This window comes from Herpailurus yagouaroundi, unplaced genomic scaffold, assembly GCF_014898765.1.
Source record: "Herpailurus yagouaroundi ecotype Mexico unplaced genomic scaffold, PumYag 161, whole genome shotgun sequence".
NCBI lineage: Eukaryota > Metazoa > Chordata > Mammalia > Carnivora > Felidae > Herpailurus > Herpailurus yagouaroundi.
In genome coordinates this window covers 19985590-20002992 of record NW_024412402.1, presented here as the reverse complement: position 1 = coordinate 20002992, position 17403 = coordinate 19985590, and the positions used below count along the sequence as shown (strand labels likewise).

The 17403-nt window shown below is 46.9% G+C and overlaps 1 protein-coding gene across 5 annotated transcripts in view; it reads right to left on the bottom strand.

Moving 5' to 3' along the window:
• Positions 1 to 17403, bottom strand: part of FLI1 (Fli-1 proto-oncogene, ETS transcription factor) — a 131073-nt gene that overhangs the window by 75630 nt on the left and 38040 nt on the right. The gene's annotated exons all lie outside the window — the stretch shown is intronic.

The following is a 17403-nucleotide window of genomic DNA, read 5'->3' as shown; positions in this document are numbered from 1 at the left end:
CACACAGAGGCTCAGCAGACAGAAGAACACTCAGAAATGGAAATGGTCTTGAATCTGGGCATCTCACCTAGAAGCATTTGGAAAGCTTGGGTGGCAGGGGATGAGCTCTGAGCTTTAAAACACTTGACTCATGCAAGAAAGGCAGAGATGCGGCTGTCTCATATTTCAGTGCATTGTTTATACCTGATTTCTTAGTATGGGATATTCGCAAGAAACACATGCAAAAGAAATAGCGTAGAGTAGAAAATGCACCGGAACAGAAACATGGGATCCAGAGCTCTGCTCTCTCCACTACTGACCAGCCATGGGCTCTTGAGCAAGGATTACTTCTCCGATTTTCCATTTCCCCTTCCATAAAATGAAGGAGTGGGAGAGATGGTATGTAAGGCAGAAGGGCAAAGGAAGCATGGAGAGTGTTTGCTCCCCATGAGCACATTCTCTAAAAATTGCACAACCACAATGACAATATTATGGTAAAACATTGATGTTCCTTGTTAAGACTAAGATGGAAAGCTCAAGGGTAGAACCTGGCTACACTTATCTCTCCCAGCTCCAATGTCCTATGGTGCTGATGGGAGAGAGTCTGTAGCTCAGGGAACTACTGTTGGCTATTCATGTCCCTACAGATCGCAAGCTATTTCCACACAAGTTTTTATCAAGCAATTCTTCTCCTATTGTCAAGGCCTCCACATTATGTACATCATATTGATGATTTGCAGTTTGATAGAAAGTAAACCCTCCACAAAAGCCTCGCCAGTAACATCACAGCAAAAGTAATTGGAACTTAGCCTAAAAGATAGTTTCCTGAGGGAAAAGGTGATGCATCATCTGCATGATCTATCCCAGGAACCTCAATAAACCCTCAATGGCCACATTTAGGATGCGAGTAAGACTGAGGGGAGGGGTGTACGGTGAGGTAAGGAGGTTCATACTCCATTGCTATTTGAACTTTTTAAAGGAATATATTATATGTATTATCTCTTTCATTAAAAATTAATTTTAGGGGCGCCTGGGTGGCTCAGTCCATTGAGCATCCGACTTCGGCTCAGGTCATGATCTCATGGTTTGTGAATTTGAGCCCCGCGTCGGGCTCTGTGCTGATAGCTCAGAGCCTGGAGCCTGCTTCAGATTCTGTGTCCCCCTCTCTCTCCGCCCCACCCCTGCTTGTGCTCTGTCTCTCTCTGTCTTTCAAAAATGAATAAACAAAAATTTTTTTTTTTAATTAATTTTAAACGACGGGTTAAAAAAAAATAACATCTTGTTCATGGCGGAGTTCATGGTTCAGAGACCGGGGCCTGGCCAAAATTCCTACCAAGGGTTCATTCAAGCTGTAGAACTCTCTGACGTTGGCGAGGCACCATGTTGCAGATGGCCAGTGCTCAGGTGTGGTGGAGGCCATCTAGAGAGACGTGAAACAAGCCTCACTGGTATCTATTGGATGAGTCTCACTCAGAAATGCCTTGCTTTGTGCTGTGTATTCTGTTTTTTGGGCTTTGTTTTTGTTTTTGTGTTTCAGCTCCCAGTTAGCATGGTCCTGAAGATAACGCTCCAAGGTAGGTCAAAGAGTTTACAGCCTCATTTTACAGATGAGGGGAGAGAGCTGTGCTGGTCCCCAGGTCTCATTCTTTCTGTCTGTTCTATATCAGGTGGCCTTTCTCCTGCTCCCATGGAGGGTCCACACCATCATCACTACGTAGTGATGTAGTGATTGGATTCAACAAATTCAGTTTGAAAGGGTCTTGTCCATTTAAGAGTTAAATCTACTGGAGAAATATGACTCTTGAGCTCAGAAAGATTACCCATACTCTTTCATATAAACGTATAGACCCTTCCGAAAATGTCTGCTTGAGCATGGGGAGGAAGCCTCAGCGTTATCGTCCGGTTAGTACCATCCTTTGGAATGCAAACTGGGGTCTGGCCTTGTTTGGGGTGCTGAGTCAGGCTCTACTCCCCAATGGCAAGACATCATAGTCTTTTTCATGGTCTCCCACACACACCTGCACACACACAAATACCCACAAATTAGAATGCGTTTTGAAAACTACTAAATATTGCCCTATAAATATTTAACTCATGCAAATAGTGTTATAGCAGAAAGTATGCATATAGACAACATGGTAGCTATCTGTCTTTTCTAGAGTCAGAAAAATATCCATTCTTTCTAGTCTTCTTTCCATCGTACATACAGTATTCGATGAGCACTCGCTTTGGAAAGCCAGTGAACAACACGGTTTAGAGGTGTACCATTAGCCACAAGCTCTGTGTTTGGATGTTTCAGCTACACTGGAGATTTTTATCTGTACCTGGCATGTCTTGGGTGTGTCCGAAATGGGTGTATCTCACCAAACCTCTCCAGGTTCCCACATTCTCAAGGTTGCTCAAGTGACAAAAGGATTCAGGATATCAAGCCAACAATGAGAATTTCAAGCATGACAAGAGTGCCATAGGCACCCATCTTGAGGATTTCAGAAGCCAGAGTGCTAATGCCACCATCAAAAGCTGTAGCTTATCAACTCATGTTACGCCCTTTGTGGGAAGTTTCCTGAGTCTGAGATTCCTGACTGTAAGAATTCTTATCAGGTCTTCTTTTTCTAACAGTTGCTAACTGACAGCCTTGCACGTATTACATGAATGTGTGCAGCTCATCATAATGGAAAGAAAGAACAATGTACTTACCCCGGGAGGGAGTGGGGGTTGGGGACCTGAGGAGTGGTTGCATGTTAAGCTCTAGCAGCTTGCATTTCCTGTTTAGTGGGGTTGGGCAAAGGGTTTAAATAGTAAGGTCTCACTGCTAAACCAAATAGACAGCCTCCTTGGTCATGCCCAAGGAACTGAGATTTGGCCCCTGGATACCAGATGGGGGTGGAAGTATTAGGGAACTTCAGGATCAACTGCTCCCCATTTCCAGTTGCTTGCTTTTTTTTTTTTTTTTTAAATGTTTATTTATTTATTTTGGAGGGAATGGGAGGGGCAGAGAGAGAGGGAGACAGAGGATCCCAAGCAGGCTCCTCGCTTTGGGGATCCAACCCAGGGACCAGGAGATCATGACCTGAGTCGAAATCAAGAGTCAGATGCTTAACTGACTGAGTCACCCAGGGGCCCCCTGGCTTATTTCCATTGTCCTTTGTCCTATTCCTTCCAAGGTCCTCCCTGTAAAGTCAGGTTAAACAATTTCTCAGACCAGCACATGAGACCCTTAAAAAATTTAAACATCTTATTCTTAATACTACTTTCTGTTTGCAGGAATCATAAATTTCTAAGGGGACCTGGCATGTAAGGGTGCGGAAGGCTGAGAAAGGCCGATGAAATTCATAAGCAGTTCACTATTTATTCTCCCAATACAGCCAAATTCAGACTCCTGGTTCATTCAACTACCTAGTAAATCACAATCACATGGGTGTTACAGTGTGACCTTTTATTTGCCTATCTTGTCTACAGACCTAATAATACTACTGATTGTCATTATGATGATTTTTGACTATCAAACTGATCTGTGAAGGAATTATACCAACTACACATCCACAAAATTCTCCTAAATTAGAGGTCAGCTCTCTGAAAATGAAAACCAAATGCTATCTTAGGAAGTACTTTATTTTATGGGATTTCTCCAAATCTCAGAAATAAATTCATCTTAAATCCTTCAATACAAATGATAGCCATTATTAATTACCTTTAAGTTGTTATGGAGGAATTTAAGCATAGAGCAAGGGACCAGAACAAAGACTTGGGCTAGTTTAATTCCTGTACTCAGTTCATTCTCTGTCTCTGTCTCTTTGTCTGTCTGTCTGTCTCTCTCTCTCTCTCTTTTTTTTTTTTTTTTTGAATGTTTATTTTATTTTGAGAGAGCAAGGGAGGGGCAGAGACAGAGGGATAGAGAATCCCAAGCAGGCTCCATGCTGTCAGCACAGAGCCTGATCTCAGGAACCATGAGATCATGACCTGAGCTGAAATCAAGAGTTGGCTGCTTAACGGACTGAGCCACTGAGGAGCCCCTGTCTCTGTCTTTTTTTAATTTTTTTTTTTTCAACGTTTATTTATTTTTTGGGACAGAGAGAGACAGAGCATGAACGGGGGAGGGGCAGAGAGAGAGGGAGACACAGAATCGGAAACAGGCTCCAGGCTCTGAGCCATCAGCCCAGAGCCCGACGCGGGGCTCGAACTCACAGACTGCGAGATCGTGACCTGGCTGAAGTCGGACGCCTAACCGACTGCGCCACCCAGGCGCCCCCCCTGTCTCTGTCTTTTTAATGGAAATGGCAGAAGATGCATCTTCTACACTTATTTCCCTCCATACTGTGATTCTAGCAATAATAATAACTGGGATTTTTAGACTATTTTATAGTTCAAGACATTTATCTTAATAGGAGCCTTCCCACACCTATGATCTTATTTAATACCATAATTCATGGGGAAGCAGGTAGTATTATTCCCCTCCCCATTTTGTGGATGAAGAAAGGAAGGTTCTGCAAGGGTAAGACCTCATTCCTGGTCACAAAGCTGCTAAGTACAAGAGCATGAGCCCAGCACCCCAGATGCCAGAAACCCAGGCTTTCCATGGGGCTACGTTTTCTCTAATGCATTCGTTGCCCCAAAACACACCGGCAGTGAGTACGTTTAATTGTTTATAGTGACACCATTTTTCTTTGCTTTGTGATCCTGACGCCTTCGTGAGACTGTAGGTGAGCATTAAGGTGAGATTTTTTATCTGTTAGTCACCGTTTTAATGTGCAGTGGGCTCATCAGAGGCCCAGGGACACTTGCTGATTGATGGCACGCACTGGACACGAGGCTGCTGGCTTTGACATTTTAAAACTGCACACTTCCTTCAGTGACACAGCAGGCCCAAGCAACAGGCCTCACTGCCATTTCGGCAAAACTAGGAAGTGAAACTGGCCACCGAGAGCAAATGACCACCAGCCAGAGCATTAGTGCAAACCCAGCAAAACGCACCAAGAGGCAGACCTCGTGGGTGAGAAGGACAAACGCCTTTCATGTGCAGCTATCTTTGGAGAGATGTCACTCGTTCCTTCCTCTCATCCTCGTTTCAGTGACAATCATCCCCAACTTTTGAACAGTTCAATCGTGCACCTTTATATGGGTTCTTACACAACACTCACCCCTAGACCTGCCGTTTGTGAAAATCCCGGTCTCTGCACATGCACAAGTATGGCCCTGTCTCTAAATTTTCGGGCCAAAGAATGTTCTGAGAAGGACAAGGCAGGGTTGTTTTAATGTGAAGGAGAATGCTAGTTTTGCTCACATTCTCCTCTTTCTACAGCCTCCTTCTCACGTCCTGTGTCTCCTCGAGCCTGGTCAGATCTCCGGCAGATGGTATTAGAATTTTTTTTTGGTGTGTGACTGCAAAGGTGTTTTCTGTCTGCAGCGTGGAGCCTGGAGCTCTGGGAGGCTGCTGAGGCTTAGGCAATAGTAACCTGAACCCTTGCATCTCAACAGCAAGCTCCGGTCACGGTCATATGCTCAGGCTCCCCCCTCCCCCTCCCACCCGCCACCCTCCCATTATGCTGATCACAACCCAGATAGGCGGAGCTTGTGGGAGCCAACGCCTCTGAAAAGCACCGTTCCCCCCAGGCTTTTTCATTCTCCTGGGCCCAGGACAAGAGGGAGAGAAAATAAGACACAAACTTCTTTGCATATGAATGCATTAAGATGTGTCTTTCTGGGTACCTTTGTTCCATCTGAAAGGACGGGAGGCGGCCAAAGACAAGCAGCTAATTAGACAAAGACAGATGGGCACATCAGAAAACATTCTGCTGGATCCTGTGTTTGCACAGCGTCAGGAATTCTCAGCCTTCTACCACACATGACGTTCCTGCCCACCAAGTCCAAAAGGACAAATGTGGTCTTTGTAGCTTGACGTGAGACACTCCACAGATTGTAGACTAAGGTCGGATTTGTGGTCTGTTAACTCACTTTGCTTCTAATTATTTTCGCTGTTGTTGTTGTATATACATGCGTGTATATATATATATACATATACATATACGCACATATGTATGTATATATATATACACATATACATATATATGTATATGTATACATATACATATACATATACATATATACACATATATATGTATGTATATGTATACATATATATACATACATATGTACGTGTATATATACACATATACGTATCTATATACACATATGTGTGTATATACGTGTATATAGATACGTATATATGTATATATATTATATATATTATTATATATATAATATATATTATTATATATAATTATATTATTATATATAATAATATATATATATAAACAATAACTTAGCTCTGTTCAGAAAGCTTGTCCTGGAAATGAATAGAGCTGCTGACGTGTTCCTCAGGGTACTAGCCTGGTTAGTTTCTCTGGAAGCCTGGCTCCTGAACTTGGTGTATTTTATTTTAAAATTTTTAAAAATAAAATTTTTAAAAATAAAAGCTTCCTGAGACCATTCTAGACCTAGTGAATTAGGATCTCAGGAGCCAAGCCCAGGAGCCAGTACTCTTTACAGTCCCCAAGTGAGTCTTAGGCAGACACAAATCTCCGAACCCATGTTAGGTGCTCAGTGAACAAACTGTTCCAGTATCGCATTTGTTTGGAAAGTGCTGCAGAAGACACTGCTCCTCTCCTTTCCTTACAGGTTCATGAGCTATATTAGCATATGCAACGTTCTGATCAATCCTGAGGCAAAGAGGCTTTTGTATGTTTCTAGAACCCAGAGTTTGCCACGCTATTTAAAAAAAAATTATTTTTATTTTTATTTTTATTTTTTTTCAACGTTTATTTATTTTTGGGGCAGAGAGAGACAGAGCATGAACGGGGGAGGGGCAGAGAGAGAGGGAGACACAGAATCGGAAACAGGCTCCAGGCTCTGAGCCATCAGCCCAGAGCCTGACGCGGGGCTCGAACTCCCGGACCGCGAGATCGTGACCTGGCTGAAGTCGGACGCTTAACCGACTGCGCCACCCAGGCGCCCCTATTTTTATTTTTAGAGAGAGAGAGAGAGAGGAGAGAGTGCGCAAGCAGGGAGGGGGCAGAGAGAGAGGGAGAGAGAGAAGCTTAAGCAGGCTCCATGCTCAGCACAGAGCCCCATGTGGGGCTCCCAGGACCCTGGGATCATGACCTGAGCCAAAATCAAGAGTCAGATGCTCAACCAACTGAGCCACCCAGGCGCCCTACCACACTATTTTGAACACAGGATCCTGTTGTGTAAAACAAACCCCTTTGAACATCCCTCAGCCACGTTTTGGAAACAATGAAATGCCCTAATGGTATCTTCACCACAGGTCACTGGAGGACCCTACCTCCCTATAGGTCTCACTTTCTTTTCCTTTCCTGCCGTAAACCACTCAAACTATCTCAAGAGGGAGGCACGCTCAAGACAGACAGCAATTATTTATTTATTTATTTATTTATTTATTTATATTTATTTATTTTTGGAACTAGCTGCTTCTTAGAATCATAACCTGCTTTGGGTAGGTGTTGGAAGCAAGGTTGCATAGTCCTTCCTCCCATCTTTATTACTTATGTGGAAATATTATCTCTTCTTGGGGGGGGGCTTTCCTTGAGAGGTCCCATCTCAACGATATCCAGCCTTAAGTTCTTTTTCAGGACACTCTACCTTTTTCCTCTTCCTTCATACCACATTTCTACTCACATATTCATTTGTGCAGAAGTGTGATTGATGTCTCTCCCGCCACTAGACTAAAAGTCTACGCGGGCAGGGTGTCTGGTCTCCTTCATTTACCTGCACTGCTAGGACTTAGCACAACGCCTGGCAGACAGTAAGCACTCAATCAAAACTAGCTGCCTGAGTGAATTACAGACTTTTTAATCCAGCGACTGGCACAGGACATGTGGGTCCAAGTGATGTAGACTCACAGTGGTTCTGTCTACACATCAGGGTTTCCTGAAAAGCTTCTGAACAGTGCAAGGTTGTGCCCCACAGTCTCCTAAAGGAGTAAGAGGGTGTGACAGAATAACATGCTGACCGCTGGCTGGGTGGGTGGAGAAAGGGGGTGGGGGGCGCTGCAAGCTTTATTCTGGTCTCTTATGACTTACTCTAGGTTTTAGGACAAGTCTCTGCATGTTTTGGTGCCTTAATTCACTGTTTCGTAAAGCGGGCGTCCCGTTTGCCACTCCAAAATTACACTGTGAGATGTCTGCTTGAGCGTTTTGAAATCCTAAAATGAGAGGTGATTCTGCAGTTCAAATCATGGTTACTATTTCCAGCGCTGTGGGTTTCTAGCACGTGGCTGCGACCCTGGGGTCCTGCCAAGTGATTTTTAACACAACTTTGCTCAGAAAGTGTTTTACTGATGCTGTCCCTTTAACAGCAAGAGGGCCGCTCCTTTGCTAACTAACCACCCTTTTGTACTTGACCTCTTCTGTTGTGGTGCAAAAGTTCCACAAGCAGACCGTCCTGGTGGGACATGCCTGCTGGCTCTTTGGTGTTTTTCTCACTGACATCTATCTCAGCTTGGCAACCTGAACCCAGAGAAGACAAGAGCACACCTCAGAGACACCACAAGGTCAAGTGTCAGGGGCTTCTTCCCCTTGGGCAGTCCCCCAGCAGTGCTGGGCTAATCCAGCCCAGGTTGTCAGCAGCACAGGAAGCAGAGGGCATGGCTAATGTACATGTCACCGTGTGGCTTATGGTCACAGCCTCACCCTACCTTCGAGCCTGCACAAGCTTCAAGAGCAGCAGGAAACGGCCAAGGGTATATATATAGCCACACTGTGTTTATCCCAGGGTGCTGTTTTGCACAGATTATTATGAACTTCTTCACTGGGACAGGACATGGCATCTGCCTTTTCCGTAGGGCCTCCTGAGGTGCTTGTAAAAGTAATCAATCCACCTGAGAAGGAAGAGGGACATTACGCCTTTTTGGTTTCCTCATTTTCAAGGTGAACAGACCAGCACGTTTTCTTTTCCAAAGGATTTCCGGATCCATTCAGCCAAGGCTCAGAAAGGATGGGAAACAGCCATGGAAAAATGCAGGATTTTCGTGAGCCTCTAAATACCACCCGTCTGGGAAAATCATTCATTCCATAGATTGAGTTTCCCCTGAAACTCATTAATTAGACTTTGCTCCCTACCCCCTCTCCTCGACCCCTTAAGTTCTCCTGGCAAATAAGTAAGTCCATCCCTTGATAGTGTAGCCCTCACACAGCCCTTGCTCTACCTCCCTGGAATCCTACTAGGGCAGAGCCAACAGAAAAGCTGTGGGTACCCAGGCTTGCGGGGCCCCGGCACCACAGAACACTTTTGTTCTTAAACAGGAGCAGTCGGAAGGAAAGGAAAAAGGGCCCTCGTTCTAGCTCCTCCCTCAGAGCAGAGTTATTCTTCATGGCTTTGGATGTGACTTCCTTGGAATTCATCGAACTCTAGACTAAAACGCATATTCTCGGGCTGGGCTGCGGCTTTCGGCTGCTCTGATTGGCCCTGTGCCACCTGCTGAATAAACACGGGGATGAGCATTAGGAACAATGAGCTGTTGAAATACTGGTCCCACAAAGGGTGGGGGGGGTAAATGCTTTGGTCGAAGGTGCACGCTTGGGTGACTCTGAGCAAATCAGGAAACTGCTCTGAGGTTCAGGTTTTCATCTGTAAAATGGGGATAAGGAGGTTGTGAAGATTCAGTGAGAGAATCCGAGTAAAGCTTTCAGCACAGCACCCACATAACTGACTCTATATAATATGGGCAGTCCTAGCTGAGGTAGTAAGAATATGAAACCAAGGTGGGACTTTAGATCAGGCAGACTCCTGGGGAGTATAGACCCTGATTTCAGAATTTTCCACTCTTTGTACTCACTCAGTTGACTGCCTCATTCAACATGATTAATATACTCTCTATCTGGGACTTGAACTGCTCAGAGGGCAGCTGGCTCACTATCGTTCCTCAGAGCAACCTCTAACACAGTGCCGCTTCACAAATGTGGTCTTGGTTCTTCCTATGCTGAAAAGACGTGAAACTTACACGATGCATTGTGAAAAAAATAGGCATCCCCTTAGCACAAATATTCTGGAGGACAGTTTAAACGTTTTCCCAACCTCACAGACCCGCCAGCCAATGCCTGGGACGTGTGCCTCCAGGCTGGCTCAGAAGGACCCAGCCCAAGAAGCAGAGGCAAATGCTTCTGGTTTCTGTCCTTCCAAAAAAGGGGGTAGGTATTTGAGTCTGTTTTTGTGTGCTTTCTACTTGCTGCATGGAGGCCAAAGGCAGTGAAAAAAGGGACCCATGTTGTGCTGAGCCCAGTACTCATTCAGGAGTCCTTAGTGGATGCAGAGTGCCCGGGGAAACCCTCATATAGCTCCAGCCCGATCCTTTTCTTTCCCACCTCTTTAACCGTACTGAGTCTCAAACCACTGTTGAGACTCATTATTGAAAGTTGAGCACACAGTGGCAGGGGCCAAAGCCTGCGGCTGTGTGCGCCCGAGATTAAGACTTTTATCTGATCTTTGACAATTTGCAGAGGAAATCCTGTTCCAAGACTCAGAGCCCTGAGTGAAAGGTTGCCAGCAAGTCCTTCCCTCCCACCTGTGAGATAAATCAGGACACCTGAAATGTGAACACGGGCTCAGTGTTTATAAATGTAATAATCTCACTTCCTGTGACCCCATTAATCCCCCCTCCTGCCTTTTTTCTTTTAAACACGGCATAACAAAGTCTCTTGGCAGAGGCTGGCTGGGTGTCCTTAGAGTCCTCATGTATACAGGGTCACAAAGCAGAGGTGGCTAGCAGGGGACAGATGCTCCCCGCTGATGAGACCAAACAGCCCGATGTGAGGAAAACAGGATTCCCTTCTCTTTAGGAAGAGCTGGTGTAAACTGGGGAGCGAAACAAGATACTCCCTATAATTGAAGGAGGGAATCCCCAAGACAGAATTTGCTTGTGGGGTGGGGAGGGGGGTCTGTCCTGATTCTGTTCCTTTGCCCACCACTCCTCCTATTAGTTCCTTTACTGCCAAGCAGGAGCGGATCTGCTGATAGGCTGGCCCCCAGGTCCCCCCTAAACTGTGCTAGGTGTCTGGGGGGGGCAGTACACAAGAAAGGAAAGTCATGGAACTTGCCCAAAGGACCTCATGCTCACAGGGACCGCAGGAATTACGAATGCGATGATGTGAGAAAACAATGTAAGAGCATCAGGCTACAGGAGAACCACCCAGAAACAGGCAAGAAAGGGAAGTCTGGTTCTAGGTACGACACAGCTGAGGGGTCTGACCCCAGTACCCTCACCTGGGCAGCAAGGGGGCTCACAGACAATTCCTGAGATCTTTCTGGATCCGGCATTCCCTGATTCTGTGACAGCCCCTGCCAGAAAATTCATTCAGGATGAAGCCAGACCCTGCGGCCACCTCAGGAAACTGGAAGCTCACTGCCTCGTTTGTTTCCTTGTGTTCACAGGGGCAGACCATGGCCACCGCACTTGCGGGGAAGAGCGAGTCTGCGGCACCACTGGCTCACGGGCACTTGAGGCTGTCCCCTTCGGATTCCTCTCCCTGCTGGGCTACTCTGCCCAAGGCCCAGTGGACAGAGCCCCTTTTTTGTTTTGTTCTGTTTCAGCCTGTGAGGAAAACGAACTTGCTAGTCAGTATGGAACTGTCCTGAGGGGAAGTGGGGGCTGGGAGGGAACCTTTACTTCTGCCCAACACGGGACAGAGAAGGGAGAGGGGATGCCTCTCCTCCTCCCTCAGGCGCTGCACCCTTCTACCTAACAAACAAGCAGGTGTGGAGGTCGGGAGCCCAGCCTGCTCTGACGTGGCCACGGCCAGCCCTTGCGATGCAGGCCGCCGGGTGGAGGTTGGCGAGAGCTCACCTCACACATCTGTCCCCAGCGGCACATCCAGTGACCTCACAGAGGGATCTAGAAGTCCACCACGGCGGGAGGATTTCCGTCATGGAAACAGGTGCACAGACCTGGCGAGCTGGTTTTTAAACACCGATTAGCACGTGTGGTGGGATGTGCCTGCTTCTCAAGCAGACGACCTCGCTCCCATAGACCTCTCGTGGGCACTGACTCAAGTCTTGAGTGCCTTCGTCGCACTGAAAGGCTGAACCGGGGCCTGGCCACTGCGGTTGGCACCCAGGCCTCCTGATTCCCTACAGATTCTTTCCCCTGGAGAAAGGGAAAGCAGTTTTCTGTGGTGGCTTTTCTAATCCATCAGCTACCAATTCTACACCAACAGTCACTACTGCTTGAGGAGCTGCTAGTTTCCCGGCACAAAACTGGGCACTTTGTGTAAGTTTTCGCATCCCATTTCACCCCCAGCGTGGCCTTATGAAGTAATTTCCTCCATCTCATAGTTCAGGAAGGTGAAGCTTGGGAGGTTACCCAGCTTACTGGTGGCAGAGCTAAGATTTGAACTCAGAGCTGCCTGACTCCAAACCGTGCTCCTTCCAAAGTCTTTCCGTTACACAACATGCCAACTGGAAGTGAACAGTGGTATTCCTCCTCCTTGAAAATATATCCAAATGATATCACTTCTAGGTAGGGCCTCAAGTATGGCACAGCTCCCAGGGCCACCATGCAATCAATATTACCCTTCCCAAAGACAAACCACCCTCCCCCACAGGACACACTTCCTCTTCCCCCTCCTCTACCCCAGCCGTTGTCCCTCCCCTCCTTCAACCTCTACTCAGAACTTACTTCCTCCTTGAAGCTTTCTCTTATTAACCCCACCCAGTTTTGATCACTTCACCAACTTTGCTTCTCCTCCAATGCTTAGACTCAAATGTACAGGACATTCCTTTTGCCTTATTTTTACAGCTGGGGGCCATTGGGTCTTCTTCATCGAGCTGTACCTCGCCCCTCTCTTTTGTGCTCATCCCATGGTGCCTGGCAGTGAGTGCTGTCCCCAGGGGCCTCTTGGGGTGGACCTCCTTTGTCTGTGTCTGTGGGCCTAGGAGTGGCCTACTCTCCCCATCCATGCAGCAGGGTGCAAGGACATTCTCTCGATGATCTGGCCAAATGACTCAAGTGCCCTGTTTGCTCTGGCCGAAGATGGTATTAGTGTGGAGCTACGGCAAGAAGTCAGGAGAAAGAGGCCCGGCCAGATTCATGTCAACTCTGGGAATTCTTCTTTCCAGACCTCACGCTCAATGAAACTTCTGAGAACTTTCTTTGTCTTGGGCCAGACGAGGACTTGATGCTCTCTCTCAGAGGGTCTTAGGATTTCTCCTCATGTCCTTTCTACTCCCCACTCCCTTAGATGGACTTATTTGTTGAAATTAGCAATAGAGCAGGAGTTTGGGGCTGGGTTTGAGGAGTTATCTCTCTGTTTGATCAGTGGGGTCTGAAGGGTGTGAATACATAGGTGAGTACGAGTGGGTGTTTGCTGGGGAGAACGGGGCTGAGACAGGAGCTGGGACACAGTCACACATGTGACTATGTGCTTCAAAAGTCCTTGAGTGGACCTAGAGTAGAGGCTGGATCTTGGGTCTTCTGCGGGAAGATACCAGAAGTAACAGCTGGTCTGATTTGCATTTGGGAAGCCAGACTGTTTCAGACAGCTCAGCTGATGCAGGGAGCCATTCCTCTGAGGGTTTTCCTGGCCAGCTAGGACTCCTCCCTCTTCCCAAACTCCTCTCCTGCCTTGTCCCCTACTCCCCCCTGCCCTGAACGCGTATAATTCCTCCCCCCTATAAAGACCCTGCTGCTGTTTCACACTCCATGCTTCTGTCCTCCTGACACGTTAACAGGCCTCCCTCCCGCATGGCCTGCCGCTTTTAGACTGGCACACACAGTTTTCACAAGAAGGGTTTTTGTGGTTTGGGTTTTTTTTTTTCCTTCATAAGTTTGCAGCTGCTAGTTTTGAAACCACCAGCCCTGGGGCAACTCAGTCAAACAGAGAGCAAGAGAGAAAGAAAAGGAGAGAAAATAAAAGGAGGGGATGAAAGATGTCTGTAAATCGTGTATTACATGCAAAAGGTCTGTGTGGTGGCCACATCCTTGCTTTGACTTCTCTGCCAGGCTTCTGTGAGTGAAGGGCTCTGGGACACCTTTGGGTGGGTTTGATGCAGGGTGCTCCTTCCCCCAGAGAGGGCCCGGGGCCTGTGCTCACAGGTGAGATGTGAGGGGCTGACATTTTTGGCCGTGATCTGAAAGGGGACCTGGCCAGTTTCCGAGGCACTGCTCAAAGACGTGCACAGGTGTGGACATACAACCTGTGCTTGCTGGGGACAGGGGAGAGGTCGGTGGGAGGTGATGGGGGAGACCCTGATGAAATTCCTGAGTATTCTGTAAGGATCGAGTTCAGGCTCACCTAGGGTGTTACTTTACATTTGAAAAATAAGTATAGTTGGCCCTGAAACAACGTGGGGGCTCGGGGGCGTGGAACCCTGTACTGTTGAAAACCCACCTCCAGCTTTTGGCTCCCCCAAAACTTAACTACCAACAGCTACTCTTTTTTTTTTTTTTTTTTAATTTTTTTCATGTTTATTTATTTTTGAGAGAGAGAGAGAGACAGAGTGTGAGCAGGGGAGGGGCAGAGAGAGACAGAGACACAGAATCCGAAGCAGGCTCCGGGCTCTGAGCTGTCAGCAGAGAGCCCAATGCGGGGCTCGAACTCACGAACCGCGAGATCATGACCTGAGCCGGAGTCGGACGCTCCACAGACTGAGCCACCCAGGCGCCCCCCAACAGCTACTCTTGGCCGGAAGCCTTGACAATAACATGAACAGGCAATTAGCACCATGTTTTGCACATTATATGCATTCTATACTGTATTCTTACAATAAAGTAAGCTAGAGCAAAGAAAACATTATTAAGCAAATCATAAGGAAGAGAGAATATGTTTATACCACCCTGCTGTAAACAATCCGAGTATAAGTGGGCCCGCAAGGTTCAAGCCTGTGTCGTTCAAGCGTCAACTGTATTTAGCTGAACAGAGACTTGAGGCAACACGAAGAGCCAGAAATAAACGAATCCAGAAAACACTTCACATTCGGGTCTCCCCTTGCCCCTCCCACATTCACTGTATTTGTGGCAGCTAATTATAGTTTTTATCTAAACCAACAGAAAACCTAGAGTCACAGCCCAGAGTCATACCCCTGGCCAGAGCATGGAGGCCTGTCAAGACGGTGAGCTGGCAAGCTTACTCTGGGGGGCTTTTGCGTGTTTTTCATATGCTGGCATCCCGACTTAAACCCCATAACTCTCTGTGGACCCTGATGAAAACACTTCTCCTGGGGGTTGGAGGGAGAATCGTGGTCCTATTACGAAGTTGATGAGAAAGGGCTGGTCCTCCAAATCAGGCCTGCTTCGACCTGAATGGGCAGAGACAAGCCGGGCTGTTGAGAATCTCTGCTTCCACAACCCTTGGTTTGTGCCTCTCCTACAACAACGAACCTATTCTAAATTCATATCAGAATTATTTGTGGTCATGTTTCTCCTCACCCTCTCTCTCCACTTGCCCCTCACCAAATTTATGGGGGGGGGGGGAGGGGAAGACTCTTGAGGGCTTGGGATATGTTCTCTTTGGAATTGAATGGAATATTGGTTGCCATACTGTCTTATGAAAACGTGTACTGATTTTCCTGTCACCTGCAACATAAAATCTGATTCTCTACAGCCTGGCATTAAAGTGTTTTAAGAGTCACTTCGAGTCAATTCTGACTAGTTTCCAGCTTCCCTCAACTTTTGTGGCACTCTTACTAACATGGCACGCTCTTTCCCAAGTTCATGTTCCCGTTCGTGCCGCTTCCCTCTCCCTGGAATACCCTGTCAGGTACATTCCGAGTCATTGTAGAAATCAGCTCCATTGTTACCTGCACCCTGGGGAGCCATCCCCAACCCTCTTAGCTCTTTCCAGCAGTTAGTTGTTCCTTCAGTTGGTCTCCTGTGACACTTTGTACATGTTGCAAAAGCACTTCCTGGTCTTTAGCCTCTGAGTGTCCGTATATGCCTGTTTCCCCCAGGGGACGCTGAGTTTAACAAAGGCAGGGACCATGTCTCACGCATCACGGCATTCTCAATGCTGCACACTGCCCAGAAGTAGTAGGTGCTCAGTACATGTGTGATCATTAAATTAACGAAAGACGGAATGGATTCCATTCATCCATCCCTTGGAATCCCCAGTGGACTCTTCCTCTACCTGTCCTCCTTCTTTCCTTCTCTGCCACACGTAGCCACCTCCTGACGCTCAGGCCATATATGGCGCTAGGAATTCAACTCTTTTATTTCCATTTCTGAAATGTCTAGATCCTTGTGCACAAGCTTCGTAAAATTACGCATAGCCACTGCTGCTCGTCATGCTCCTGGGCCTCCAACATTTGGAAAGATACTGATTCAGGAGGCCCTTTATTACCCAAAGATATAGACACCCATGAAGACGAGCCTTCCTGGATCACAACATACCTCATCCATGAAGCCTTCCCACACCAGTCCAAACCCACAACAATTTTCCTTTCCTTCTTTTTTTTTTTTTTTTTTTTTTTTTTTTTTTTTTTTTTTTTTTTTTTTGGCTTACCTCCCTTATGCTGCCTGATTCCCTCACTTTCTCCTCAGTTCTCTTTAATTACTCCACTGTTGTTCTGGACTCGTATGCAGTTGTCATGGATATTCTTTTCTCCCCATTCTCTGGAGACTCCCCCCACGGTTCCCATCACTCGATACATGATCAGAATACAAAATGAATGACTGTGGTAGATGTCCCTAGGTGGACTTTCTGCATACTGTATCACTCTCCAGACAGGGTATCCCCAAGAGAACTTGACCTCCTCTGATTAGCTGCTGGATGCAGCGGTATTAATTAGCCACATCTCAATGAGCATAATTTCTGTTATGGAATAAATCCCCAATAATTTGCACATTTTTGAACCACAGTGTTGCACTTTACGGTGGAAGCCATAGCACTCAGTTTCTCAGTTCAAGTATTGATAAAAATTGCAGAACTCTTCCCAGTAGAGAGAGCTGTGTCCCCTGGAGCCTGAGCAGCCATATCCCTGCAGAGCTCGCTTATACCCCAGGGCCACAGACGAGAAAGTGAATGCTTACTGTGAAGGCCAACTGTAGTCAAGTAGGCCAGGAGGGGTTTTTGATATCTACAATCACCCAGTTGGTGTCTCCAGCCCGTTTTGCCCCTTGTCTGAACATCCTCCTCCTGTACTCCAGTGGGGCCTTCCCCTCTCTGGCTTGGGCCTCTCTACAAGGCATCCCTTGATAAATTCTCTTCTGCCTTCTCTTCCTCCCCTCCCCCACACCCTGAAAACTTGCTCGGTTTGCTACCTTCACAGGACCTTGCTCAGCTAAGCTCATATAGTAAATGCAACCACTCGAGTCATGTCAACCAGTAACTTTTGCGTTTTGACGTGAGCTTCCCGGAGGCTCAAAGAAACGAGCTACTGGTGACCATTTCAGGCAGATGGGATACTGGTGATGGGAGTCCA